General features: G+C 40.0%; 1 protein-coding gene and 1 pseudogene across 1 annotated transcript in view; both read right to left on the minus strand.

Moving 5' to 3' along the window:
• The window catches only part of NRG1 (neuregulin 1), a 1,026,134-nt gene that overhangs the window by 542,578 nt on the left and 468,750 nt on the right, over window positions 1-14,806 (minus strand). The gene's annotated exons all lie outside the window — the stretch shown is intronic.
• LOC103011196 (transcription factor Spi-C-like) lies at window positions 7,337-8,096 on the minus strand (annotated as a pseudogene).

A 14,806-nucleotide genomic window follows, 5' to 3' on the forward strand; every position in this document is an offset into this window, starting at 1 on the left:
ATCATTACTTGGCAAGAGGCTATAACATTTGTCTGTTATGGTTCTACACAGTATGAAGTCCACTTCCAAGTAGATGTCGTGATAAATATGGCATCGGAGACCATGCCTAAGGAAAAGCTGAGTGGAGATGAAATTCCATTTCAGAATGAAATAAGTAAGTTACTATGACCATCTGTGATCTCCTACACAAGCAAAGAACTGACTGAGCACATCTGTCATGTTGTAAACCTATCGGTTTGCAGATGCTTTAAAGGCAATGAATGAAACCTTAATTTCTTGGTATCTTTCATAGCCCCTACCATTGTAGGCACTCATTTACTCATTCAGGAAATATTTTAGGTCATGTACTAGATACCAGGCACTATGCTAAGAGCTGTGATATAGAGGTTGTCGCATCTGATAGGGATATTGCCTTCATAGAGCTTATACTGTAGCCGTGAAGGGGAGAAATTATCAAGTAATCACGCAATTACATAATTACACATAATACTACTTCCGTAATCTCTGAAGTACTAATTCCGTGAAAGGAATTACTCCTTTCTCTGCCCTTCAATAGTACTTTCTCATGTATCTATTAAGCATTGACTACTGTCTGTCTTGTGTTATGAACTGGGTACGTATCTATGTCTTTTTAGATGGCAATCACTCAAGAATAGGGCCACATCTTTGTGCTTCTCAGCTCCTCGCTCCTCCCATACCTTCTCTCCCACTACCTACCCCTGCCTGGGGCTCCTACCATGCTGCCTTGCACAGAGCTCCCCTTCCCCCCAAAAAAATGTAGAAATAAAGCTGACCCACTCCCTAGCTTTTCTGTGTGGGTCAAATTCATTTTATTTCTTACGCTTCCATTTATACATCGGGGCTAAGAATTTACCACTAGCCTCTTTGGGGCATTGTAACTCGAAGAATGAAATGGAGATCCTCAATATAAAGGCAGCAGGATATAAGGACCCCTGAGAGGCAATCAGCCCAAAGGCTTAACCACTGGTATGGGAAAAGGAACAATTTTACTGGACTCAAGGATCTAAAGTTGTATCATTGCTGGTTGATATCCATACCCAGTCTTTGATAAACTGAGATAATAAAGGCAAGGCAGTGGGTTTTTCATCGGCTAAATTTGTTCAACTTATGTTGAGATTATCTTTCCTAAAATGCCCCTTTTTGTGAAATAATGGTGACAATGGAGTTTTTAAAAACGTTTTACTTGTTAAAATCTAAATAAAAGGCAATCTATATCAGTCTCTTCATTTTTTCTTTGGAGATTTTACTGTCCCATAAAATCTAACTATCTGGGAAACACTGGCTTAGGGTGTCTGCTTTCATTGGCTGGAACAGCTCACAGCCAAAGTCAACCCAGATATTCAAGCTCATGTCGGGAGGCAGCTTATTGGCTGGTGTGTTTCATGAGGACAGCAAGATCCAAGGAGGTTCAGAAGATAATTCTCTTGGCAGAAAGCCCTCTAAATTCAAAGATAGATGTTTTCAGCCTCTCCCTTGGTGGAATTTTTCTTTTTTTCACATGGAGACAGTGAAACTAGCATTTTCCATAGTGTTTACAGCTGATGGCGTGACTATAAGTGAGGTTAAAAGAGTAAAGGAAAAAGGGACGTAGAATAGGGAAACCAAGAGAAGCAAGACATGAAGGCAACAGAACATACAAAATGAAGAGTGATTAAAAGGTTGAGGTGGGGTAAAGTGAGAAAATAAAAATAAGAAGAAAAACAAGAAATAAACACACACACACACACACAATTGCCATTGCCAGTTACAGGAGCCAGTGGTTCGTGAGTTCTATGTTGCCACTGATTTCTCTTTACTTTAGTTGCTGAAGGACAGAAAACCAAGCCTATAATTTAACCAAAGACTTCTTAGCATAAAAGGAAGCTCTTCAGCTTTGTCAATCACAGAAGAGCCAAACTCAAGGCCAAGAACCCTAACATGAATTATATTCCTGACATACCAGTGTCTTCACCTTTGCTAACTATGTCTGTCTTCTTCCAGGACTGAGGAGATTAGTTAAGAAGGAGTAGTTATACACTTCCAATTGTGACCCATTCCTGAGGACAAAAGAGGATTACATTTCTGGAACTCTCCTTCCTAAACTACTGGTGGGGAGGGGTAGCAGTGGTGGTGAGCAAAGCAAAAGAAAAGAAAACCCAAACCATATTTGTTCCTAAGCCTCTCCTCACCTGCCAAGGGTGAAAGGAGTTATTAATACAGTAGCATAGATGCTTACCCATGTTTTTCCCAGGTTTTACATCCCCAGAAAAGATCCCTTCCACTTAGAAACAAAAGCCTGCCCATGTTTTGATGCCCAGATCATCAAAGACTGTAATATAGTCTTGTGGGTTCCCACTACCCTTTACCCAACAGTGTAGTGTAACTTTAAGAGTTGGAAACTCATCTCTGTTTCTGAATTCAGCACTTTCACACACACCAAGAAGATCTGAGGGATAGTGCATGTAGGGTGTCCAATGACCAAGGATAAGTTCCTGCCATTTGGGCCCATTAGCTGAAAAATGGGAACTTAGAACCGTTTCCCTTCCTGTCTCACTTCCCTTAGAGCTTAACCACCTATTGGATAAATATGGCAGGTCCATTGGTCATTCCATTCCCCCTCCATTTGCTTTTCTTTTAGGGGAGAAATAAATCTTTCTGTTCAGAGGATAAGCATTACCTTGTGGTTTCCAGTCTAAGTTAAGCTACATTTGGAAGTTGGAAGTGACCCTCAGGCCAAGAGCCACCGTGAACAAAGGATCTTGTTCACAAACCCTGTGATGTGGTTGGGTCGTATTGCATTCTTCCTCACCCTGCGGTGGGAGTCAAGTTCAATGCCCATGTAGTAAAGATTTTACCCAGCAGGTGGGAGTAATTACACACAGCACATATTTCTAGGCAGCAACTTTCTTCCAAATGTATAATCCAAAAGAGCAGAGTGGTAAATCCCACAATTTTTTTGAACCCTGAATTTGCTACCCACTCTCCAATTCACAAAACATATATGGTTAGTCATAACTCAAGAGTCTTGAGTTTATCTCAGAACTCAAGTATGGCTGAAGAAAAGAGTAATTGGCGAGTATTTCCCATGGAACTGAGACTTTTTATTACCATTTCTGTTATATGTTCTGTTTTATCTTTCAGTTACTTTTTAAAAAATGTCATTTACCTGAGGTACTTCTGTTCTTAGAAAATTTTTTTCACACTTTTTTTAGTCTGAAAATACAATGATTTTTTTCCCATGACTTTTGCTGCATTGTTGCTGTGCCCCTTAGCCAAATTTATATCTATGCTTATGAAATACTAACTCAACTGGGTCCCAGGTGAAACACTTACACACTCTCTCACAAAATGGAGATGACTGATCAGTTCTCTTCTGGTCCAAATATTTCAGCAATCTTCAAGTATAGATGAGGTTGCCAACATGATGACAGATGATATATTTTCTGAGATCCGATATTTCTTTCACATCAATTCAGAGACACATGCCTATAGTTTATAATGGCAAGTCTTGAAATTAGTAGCTTAAGGAATATGCTTTGCACTGTGCTTCACTATGCAAAGTAAGGGTACAAGGGTATGCATACATATTTTACTTTAATCAATTCATCTTGTGGAGTGCAATGAACAGAATTATTTTTATCTTTACTGGTACGACTTTTGAACCAGTCCTGTCAGAGAGAGTGATTAAATGAGCACCAAATATGTTCCCTCTCCCTAAGCACAGAACCAAACTACATTTCCCAGCCTCCTTAAACCTAGGTGGGGGTCATGTGACTAATTCTGACCAATGGGATGAGAGCAGAAGGCAAGTGCCACTTCCAAACCAAGGCAGTTAAGAATGTGTGTATGTATGTGTGTGTCCATGTGCACATGTCCTGTTTTGGACACTCTCATTCTGCCTACAATACTGGCTGTATATTGCCAGAGTGACGTTGAAGCCAAGTGTCAAAGATGGAGGAGCCATCATCCTCTGTTACAGCACAGGAGAAAAAGATCCCCAAGTCACCTCTTAAGAGGAGCAACCCAACCAAGAACAACTGTGCTGGAATCTAAGTCAGTAAGATGTAAGTTTTTACTGTATTAAAACACTAAGAGTTGTTTTCTTCTTTTTTTTTTTTTTTTTAATTTTTATTTATTTATTTATGGCTGTGTTGGGTCTTCATTTCTGTGCAAGGGCTTTCTCTAGTTGCGGCAAGTGGGGGCCACTCTTCATCGCGGTGCGCGGGCTTCTCACTATTGCGGCCTCTCTTGTTGAGGAGCACAGGCTCCAGACGCGCAGGCTCAGCAATTGTGGCTCATGGGCCTAGTTGCTCCGCGGCATGTGGGATCTTCCCAGACCAGGGCTCGAGCCCGTGTCCCCTGCATTGGCAGGCAGATTCTCAACCACTGCGCCACCAGGGAAGCCCTGTTTTCTTCTTTTAAACAGCAGTTGTCATGCCCCAACTAAATCATAAAAATAATAGTGTTCTTTTTTTCCAAGTTTGCATGTACTAGTACACCAACAAAATGCCTATACATAAAATGCGTTACGTGGCATACTATTTTTGATATAAATAATACACTGTTTTTCATTTGAGGATGATCTAATATTACATATCTCCCACACTTAATTTTATAATTTCAGGTTCATGAGTCACTCTTTTATTATATACATGAGGCAATATAGAAGCAATATTGCCAGCTTGTACTACAACCTTTTCTCCATCCTTAATTGATTCAGTGAGTCTCTGCCTAAGACTTTCTGATGTCTTTTATTTTCTTATTCAGAATTTGCAATTATAATTTATCTAATGATTTACCAATTTTAAGTCATATCAGCTATTTTCTTAGACATATAATAATTGTTTTAACCCTTTCTAAGGAAACAATGCTTGATGAGGAAATGAGGGGTAGAAGAGAGGAGAACTCAGAACTCCAGAAATTCTGGTCCAGGGGACCATGAGATGAAGTATATTTACATTTACTCTCTTCAGTCTTACTTTATGCTAAGAAACTAAAGACCTGGAATGCTAACTTCCCCCCTCTGATGATGCTTAAAGACATCAATGTGGCTCAATAAAAGGAAACAAAGTGTGGATTTAATTATCTTTGGCTATATTTTAGGCTTTATCATTTGCAGCCACAACTTTCTCTATCTGTAAAGTGGGCATCATGTAATATATCAATTTTCAAGGTGAGTAAGGAACAACCTTAAGACACAAGGCATTAATATACTAATATAGGTATTCAAGTCCATAGAGTTTTTTTTTTTTTTAAAGGCTTTTCTACAGGACTTTAGAAATCACCACTCAGAGAACTAAGAGAAGAATCTATCTAACTGCATTAGTGTTTGTGAATGGAAATGCTCTATAAAATCCACAAAATGTCTGGTATGTTTTAATCTAGTTTTAATCTATTTTAATAATATGGACATAAGAAATTTAATTACAAACAAAAGCTGGCAACCGAAAGAGGCATCTATAAGTATTTTTGCATTAGCACCAACCCAGACATAGGGCCTTGTTGCCTCCAAATATTTTATTGGGTGTATATACACATCTAAAGACATCCTGAACATGATGCTATCCTATTTCACTTAATAGTTAAGAGCATGGGCTCTGGAGTCAGGCTGAGTTCAAATCCCAGTCCCACAGTTACCACTGGTATGACCTTGAGCATGTTTCCTAACACCACTGACTCAGTTTCCTCATCTGAAGAATGAGGATAAAAATAATGATTTGTCTCATGAGTGGTTGTGAGAGTGAATGTGAATTATCTCTGGGGAAGCACTTAGCATACTTCCTGGTCATACAGCAAGTGCTCAGCAAACATTAGCTATCTATATTACCCTTCATCTGCATATGTGAATTGGTCGTATTCTTAGTCCCTTAGAGTGAATCCAGCTGGCCCATGGGAGCCGAGGTCTGAATAACACATTCTGTGGGTATCTGTGCTTTGCCTTGAGAATTCTTCCAGCCCACACTTCCTTATCCCACTCTCTCTCCACACTTGGCTTCCACAAGATGCCTCCTAGGAGAAGAAACACACACTCTTCCTCTGCCAGACTCATATACTTCTTTTTTTTTTTTTTTTTAAGTTTTTACTTTTTACTTTTTATTTATTTATTTTATAGAAATATAGTTGATTTACAATATTAGTTTCAGATGTACAATATTATATTAGTTTTAGGTGTACTACATAGTGATTCAGTATTTTTCTAGGTTATACTCTATTCAAAGCTATTATAAAATATTGGCTATATTCCCTGTGCTGTACATTACACCCTTGTATCTTATTTATTTTATACATAGTAGTCTGTACCTTTTCATCCTCCACCCCTATCTTGCCCCCTCCCTCCTTCCTTCCCCCCACTGGTAACTAATTTGTTCTCTATATCTTTAAGTCTGTTTCTATTTTGTTATATTCATTTGTTTCAGTTTTTAGATTCCACATATAAATGATAACATACAGTATCTGTCTTTCTCTCCCTGACTTATTTCACTAAGCATAATACCCTCTAGGTCCATCCATGTTGTTGCAAATGACAAAAATTTCACTTTTTTATGGCTGCGTAGTACTCCATTGTGTATATTTACATCTTCTTTAACCGTTCATCTGTTGGTGGACACTTAGGTTGCTTCCATATCTTGGCTATTATAAATAATGCTGCTATGGGAGTTCCCTGATAGTCTAGTGGTTAGGATTCTGCGCATTCACTGCAGAGGCCTGGGTTCAATCCCTGGTCGGGGAACTGAGATCCCACAAGCTGTGCGGTGTGGCCCAAAAAAAAAAAAATGCAGCTGTGAACATTGGGGTGCATATATCTTTTCAAATTAGTGTTTTCATTTTCTTTGGATGTATACCCAGGAGTGGAATTGCTGGGTCATATGGTAGTTCTAGTTTTAGTCACTGAAATTTTTAAAGCCATGAATGTAATTTAGCAGGAACACTATCACAGGCAATCATTTTTTGTTTTGTTGCTAAAGCTGCTGGATACATGTTAGAGTGATTTTTTTTTTTTTTTTGGTCTGAGTGTATGACAGGAAAATAATGTTTAAATCAATATGTAAATCAAAGTATCTCCACTAGCATTATTAATCTAGAAGGAAGTATTACATAGACAATAGTAAAAGGAAGGACATTTAGTCTATTATTTCAAATGGGACTTGATCATTTTAAAGTTTTTCACTGGCAAAAGTTTTCACCAAGTTAGTATAGATTATACGCTACTTCATAAAAGATAGCAATAATGATGTTTGGGTTTTTTGTTTTGTTTTTCAGTATTTGCTTTCAGAGAAAACTCCTAAAACTTGTAGGGATTTCTGATGCCAGAAAATTTTGATATATAAGAGTATATTTAGCAATCAGGGTGACTTAGATCATGGTAATTGGCGTATGTATAATTATAATTTGCATTCCAGTTATTTAAACTGAGATATCCTTGATCAGGTTGAACATACTGTGAGTAGAAGATCTCTTCTTCCAAGAAATAAGATGGAGACAGCCTTTGGAGAATGGCCTCACTGAATTGGTAAGTTAACTTTGTCCGGATTTTGATGACTTCTCCAGTTCTTCCATAATTCCTCAGTGCTCTGGCCATTTTCTGGTTAAGTCATGGTCTTCCGGTTGCCTTTTCTTTTCACCCAAAGTTGGGCAAGTTTTTCTTTGTTTTTTGATACAAACCGAAAGATGCCTTTGGTTTGATCTATCCATTGAATACAAGATGCCATCTCGGGATTATACAGGGATTCATGAAGGTTATTCAAACAGTCGGAGCTTCTTCCTGCCTTTTCCTCCCTTTTGCTGGAGAAGAGTAGGTTGCACCAGCTGGTTTTCAGGGATGTTCTGCAGAGACTGATGACTATTTCCTTCAAAATAGAGGTCCGCAGCACTGTTCTATATAAATATATTACTGTTCTCCAATTGTAGACCGGTTCCTCTGTGGGCAGCACACCATAGCTGCTGGAATTTCCTCTGACATGAGAACAGTGGTTGATGAAAGCCAGGTAATTTTTGTAATTTGAGGAGTACTGAAGATCACCAGTTGAATGTTGCCTCAGTACTTCAAAAGTATCTTCAAATGCTTGACCCAGCTTTTCTTGTTCAACACAAGCCATGCTTCATTAATAAATTGACAATTCTGTCCATCAGAGGCCAGTCTAACATTTCCAGACTCATATACTTCTTTATCTGCCCCATGATACTTCTTTGGGCATTTAATAATTCAGTGGAGAAAATGGATTCTTCTATTGTGCTACCTTTTTTCAGAATATTTAAGGTGTTAGCCAAAATCACTGCTCTCCTGTCACTGCATTCCATTCCAACACGTCATGAAAGAGTTGATCTCCAAAAATATATATTACTGAATCATAATTGCAATATAGGGTGATTCATTCCATTATGATTATTAGCACTATTATATTAAGATTACTCAGATTAATTTCCCTCCTAACCATTGTAATAATGTAAGCTTTTTTTGGCAAAGGACATTATGTAATATATTCAGTTATCCTATCACACATATTTTATATTTTTCATCAACCAAGTATTTATTTTAAAAATACTTGGAAAAATTTTAGAGGAAATCATTCTATTCCCAATTGCCACATACAGGCTGAATTTTTTTAAACCAATCGACGTAGTTTAGAAGTTAAAGTTTACAGTTCTACACAATGCTGGCTAAGCTACTGGTTTTGCTGCTACTGATGAAAATGCTGATAAGCGAAGATCAATGCTGCTTTTACTGCTTATACAACTCAAAAGTTGGTCCCAAGGAAGGCTTCTGTGTATTGGCCATTGTTCTCCTCTCAGTAGGTGTGAATGATGGCAGATGAAGTGACAACAGCTCCCTCTGGACCATGGGTAAGCACCACTGACCCCTGCCAATCTCCTTTGCAGGAGGAGTGAGGGTCTATCTAGGGTGGTATGTCTTGGATGGGTGGATTTCACAGTCAGGATGGATGTGACAGAGCAGCTTTTATCTGGGCTCAAACCTCAGTACTTTAATTGTGCTCTCCTCCCTACCCACACCCTTAGCTCCCAACCGTTCCAGCGGGGATGGCCTCTCACGTTTCCTCTTTCCTGAGTCCGTGATGTTAGGAATAACTGGAGTGTTTCTATGTAGATACCTAGGGAGGGGGACAGAGATGGGGGTTTCTCTCTTACTGGCTTATTTTCTCTGAAGACCCACTCAGTGCAGTAAGTGTATGTGGTGGGGAAAGGGGAGGGGGAAGCAGGTGTTCTATCGTCTATTGGCCCATTTTATTCTGTTTTACTTAGGGACACATGTTTTGTTCTGCTGGTCAGCTTGTGATAATCAGTTTAAAGTGATGCCTGCTTGGTGATCTGTTTTGAGGTAAAGCATATGTATCATCTGAACTGAACAAACAAGAGGAGAAAAATACAACTATATTTTGTTGGAGAAGAATTCCCATTGACAGGCTGACAGTTTCTTTACCATTTTTTTTTTAATCCCACTCGCTCATTTTTGGCAGGAAACATATGACAACCCCACGATGAATAAATACAGAGTCTAAGTGTATCCTGGGGATCAGAGCATCAGAAAGCCATTATCACCCCGAGGTCTGAAGGGGTAACCCACTGAAACTGTAGCTGTAAGTTAGAAGGGGGCATCCAACAGGAGCTGTGGCCTTCAGAAGAGGAATTAGTTACTGCCAACCACGACCAGGTAAGGAGCATTCATGGGGAAATGAATGCCTAGGATTCTCTCCTTCCACCCTACAACCTCCTGCCGGTGCCTCCCTTTGGGAAAACCCAACTTGAAGACAGAGGGCAAGGGAGTCTGTTGATGCCAGCATCCCAGGACACAGAGTTTTGGGGGAGCCAGGCGGACAGCGTATGAGAAAGAGCAAATGCGGAACAGTCATCATGTAGACAGATCTTCAGGAAACAAGCCAGGGGCTTCCCTGGTGGTCCAGTGATAAAGAATCCTCCTTCCAATGCAGGGGACGCGGGTTCCATCCCTGGTCGGGGAACTAAGATCCCACATGCCACGGGGCCACTGAGCCCGTGTGCCACAACTACTAAGCTCGTGCACCTCAACGAGAGAGCCGTGTGCTGCAAACTACAGAGCCCACGCGCCCTGGAGCCTGTGCCAGGGCTCCAGGCACAGGCTCCAACAACTAGAGAAGAAAAACCCCGCACACCACAACTAGAGAGAAGCCCGCGTGCCGCAACGAAAGATCCCGCGTGCCTCAACGAAGATGCTGCATGACGCAGCTAAGTCCTGACACAGCCAAATAAGTAAATAAATAAATGAGAAAAATTTGAAAAAGATAAAAAAGAAAGAAAAGAAACAAGCCACACACACTCTCCTGTTCAAACTATAATTAACTTTCAAAGCACAGTTCAAGCATAGCCTCTTGGGACCTTTTCCTGGTAACTCCAGTTTTTTACTGATTTCCCGCTTATTTGAATTTATAGCACTTAAAGCTTGTCTTGGTGTTTCTCTTTATACACATAAGGAAAGGGAGTTCGAACTTGACATTTGAAATACTTCTTTTTGCAGTATACTGAGGCTTGGTTAGAGGCTATATTGATGAACAGTTATTTTATATTTAACAGTGTTGCTCCTTTAAAACATTAGTAACTCCATATCTTAGTACTTTAAACAAAACTTCTGAACCTCCTAGCCCAGTGGGTGCTTCAATGTTCATCAGCTTTATTCTTTGAACACTAATTTATTAATGGCCTCCTATAGTTGGTTCCAACCCTGAATGTGAAGAAGTGAGGATATAGCCCTTGATCTCAGGAGCTTCTATTCCTTCTTTCCATGCATGAATTTACTCATTTGTCCAACAACATTTTAGTGTGTACCTATTGTGTGCCAAAAACTGTGCTAGGCACTGCAGTTCCAATGGTGACAGGAAGATAGACCTGGCGTCATGGAACTTGCCATCTAATGAGGGAAAAGGTATCCAAAAACAATTTTAAAAGCATCACAGGAGCAAGTGTAAAACTGCAACTATGATGACTGCAATAAAAACAAGGCTACGGAGAGCAATGAGGACATATAACAGAGGGAACTCACTTAGGGAAGTGAGAGAAGGCTGCCCTGAGGACAGGGTCATTAATGTGAATCCAGAAGAATAAGAGTTAACTAGATGACTGCTAGGGGGCACTTTATAACCACAGGGAACAGCAAAGCCTGTGTCTCCAAAGAGAGGATGGCAAGGAAGGGGACCTAAGGAGGACACCAATGGGTTAGGTAAATACAGTAGGAGACTGGGAACAGAGGCAAGGGCCAGGAACTGCCTGCCGGGGAAGTTTTGGTAAGGGTCCTGATCTTCATATCAAGAGTAGTGAAGTTTGGGACTAACAGATACACACTACTATATATAAAGTAGATAAACAACAAGGACTTACTGTATAGCACAGGGAACTTTTTTTTTTTTTTTTGAAGGAGAGGCATTTTATTGGCAGTCAGTCATTCCTTTCTTTGTTATATTAACAGGGTGAAGCAGTGATTTTAAAACAGTAAAAGCTGGCTTCTCCCCAAACTAGTTTCACTGTGGTATCAGAGGGCAGCGGGTCAGAGGAACCTCAACCACCGAGTCTGAAGGAGACAATCTATACAGCTAGTACAGCTCCTCCAACTAGTAGACTCTCAGTCACATGATCAGCCGAGGAGCACAAAACAGAAAACCTAAGAATCATGCCAAGGACAAGACCAGAGAGGGTTAGCAGCGCTGCAGACCTCGACAGATGCAGGGGCCCTGGGAGAATGTGGCTTTCTCCAAAGGGCTGCCCCACTATCTATTAAGAGATAGATGTTTTCTATATTTCTATGTTTTCTACATATATATATAGAAATATATATTTAAATATATATATTTATACAAAATATTTATATTTATATAAATATATATATATCTATATATATATAAATGAATCACTTTGCTGAACACCTGAAACTAACACAACTTTGTAAATCAACTACATTTTTTTAAAATAGAGGAAAAAAAACATAGCTCACGCATATATAACTTTATAACACAGTTATAAACTCTTCATTCAACAAAATTTTTTTCTGTACAGCAGTCTAGTGATGAAATGAAAAACCTGAATTCTTTCCAATAAAAACATGTGCAATTGAATATTTTAAAAAAAGTAGTAGTGAAAAGCCATCGGGGGGTTTGGCAGTGGGGTGATATGGTTAGATTTGCGATTTGAAATAATCCTTTGACTTCTCTGTGGAATAGAGTAGTTTAGGGGAGGGGTACCGGTAGCTTGGACTAGGACATAGTGGGAGAAAAAAGGAGAAGTGGATGAATTTGAACGACATGGGGGAGATAAGATCAATAAGGACTTGGTGAATCATTGGATATAAGGAATAAGAAATATACAGTGAGAAAGTATCTATCACGCATTAGTAAAATGGGTGAGGAGCTAGTCATTGAGATAGGAAATGCTAGGATAGGACCAGATATGACAGGAGGGAGAGAACACAGTGACATACAATATGCTATACCACAGTACTACACGGGTTGTAGCAGCTTATATAAGAAGATGTGGTGGAAGCCAAGAGGGGCGAGAATCGTGGTCAATACAGTGTTTTTACAGCGAAGGATACTGCCCAACGGTATGACCACTGTCTTATTTAATTAGTTGCTAAACCTAGAACATCTATTGATATAAAAGACTTAATGTGATTTCTAAAAACAGTCCATTTAATTCAAGATCATACAGTAGGTATAAGCTAGGAAAATATGGGAATGTGTTCCTCTCCCTTTGCACTTGGAAAAATGGAGATTTACAGCAGTTAATAACGTGGCCAATGTCATATACTCTTGAGTCAGCAGAAAAGTAAAGGGAGAAAAAATAATCAAGTTTCAAAGAGCTGGAAGGAAATTTAGAGATCATTTGACCTAGCCCCTTCGTGGGCCAAGAGTAGAAATTTTTGTCAAGGTTTGATAGGTAGCAACAGAGGTGTAACTAGAACCCAGTTGTCTTGACTCTCAGTCCTGCATTGCTTTTTTCACTCCAGCACATAAACTGAGTTTCAAGCTAACGCTTCATTGCTCAAGGATTTGGCCTCTCCCAGTAGCCAAAGAATCCTATTTGAAAGTGGTGGATAGCAAAAAAGCATCATGGAGCAATTGAGACCCAGCTATGCTAGGTGAAAACGTAGGCGGATGTGAACTTTGGCAAGTCCATGAGGACCACATATGAGAACAATTACAACAATTCCCTGTGATCTCAATTTCTTCACCTATAAAATGCGATCGTTGTGAATAATTATGTTCTTCTTCTATGAAATTATGGTTCTATGTATGATTCTTCCAACATCTTAATACCCCGGCTGGACTTGGGAAAATAACTCTACCTTTCATTGTTTGCAATATGTTTCCTGGTGAAAGGGAATATGTGCTGGTTTTTATCATTGAACATATTTTCATGTTTAAACTCCAGAGAAAGTGAGAGGAAAGCATAAAACAGGAAGCATCTGTATTTTTAACTGGCAGAGCAAGTGGAATTTGATGTGACTTCAATATTTTTCACTGCCTTGTATTCACAGATGGCTAGAATTCAAAAGTGCTTTACATAAGAAAATGGGTGGAAACTGGTAAGGAAGGAAGGAGGGAGGAAGGAAGGAAGGAGGGAAGGAAGAGGGAGGGAGGGAGGGAGGACAGAAGTCGAGCTGGAAGTGGGGAAGGAGGAAAGCAGGAAGATTATGAATACCCCCAGGTATTACTAATCTACCACTGGAGGGAGAAATGGGAGGGCAAGGAAGGGAGAAGGAAGGGGAGGGGAAGATCGAAGTGGAGGAAGAGGAGGGAAGGAGAGAGAGAAAGATGGCAAAATTGCGCTGACTTTCCTCGGTACGGTCTAGAGATAGGGCTTTGGTTCCAAGCTAGCTGACCTACTTGGAAGTCTCGATTCTTCCACTGTTTGCTGACTGAGCAGTCTAAATTACGCAGACTTCCATTCTCCTCATCAGCCAAAAGAGAATGAGAGAAGTGTTTCAGGTGAACAAAGCTTCACCAAAGAACATGCTTACTGTTTGCACAAAAGCACATGTTCAGTAGGACTTGGTCCCAACACCTGGATTGAAGCACATCATGTCTATCATGCTGCCTTGGAAGGAAGCTCTGCAGCCAGGGTGGTTGTTTGATCCCTAGAACTAAATGGTTACTATGTTCTCCCATCCTACTCTTCAGACCACCCATGGTCTTCTGGTTCTGGTGTCCTCTTAGATATTTTTTCATATCCGCTGAAGAATACTACTATCACTTTCTTCCTTAGTGTACCCATGGATTCTGAAGCTTTCCAACCTTAAGGCTCTCTGAGAAGTCAGAAATGTATGTGAATTCAGATCCAAGGAAGATTCTTTTAGAGCTTTTCACTGGGTTTCTTGACTTACAAAACAAGCGGTATGCAATATTTTGCTATTGATGAGAGACTGTCAGGGAGTTGCTGGTTGGCTACAAATACCTAACACATACTTTCTTTGCACACCTAACATTATGAGTAGTAACAGCAGCTGGTAGACCACGGAGGCAAGAATTTGTTTTTCTCTCACTCTCTTCCTCAACAGTACAACCTGGTACCTACTTCTTTTCTTTCTCTCCTTCTTTTCTATATCTCATCATCCTTTTCTTTATCAAAGAGTCAGATCATGAAGGGAAGGCTGTCAATAGTGAGGGGAGAGGGAAAACATAAAGGATACAGTCACCCTCAGGTTGTTTCTTCTTCCTCTGCTTCCAGAGCTGGCTTGTCCCGGCAATGTCCCCCAACCCCATCCAGTTCATGCCCCCTTCCTTCTAAACCTCATACATCCCTTCTGCCTAGACCTCTGACCCACTTA

The sequence above is a fragment of the Balaenoptera acutorostrata genome, chromosome 21 (genome assembly GCF_949987535.1).
Source record: "Balaenoptera acutorostrata chromosome 21, mBalAcu1.1, whole genome shotgun sequence".
NCBI lineage: Eukaryota > Metazoa > Chordata > Mammalia > Artiodactyla > Balaenopteridae > Balaenoptera > Balaenoptera acutorostrata.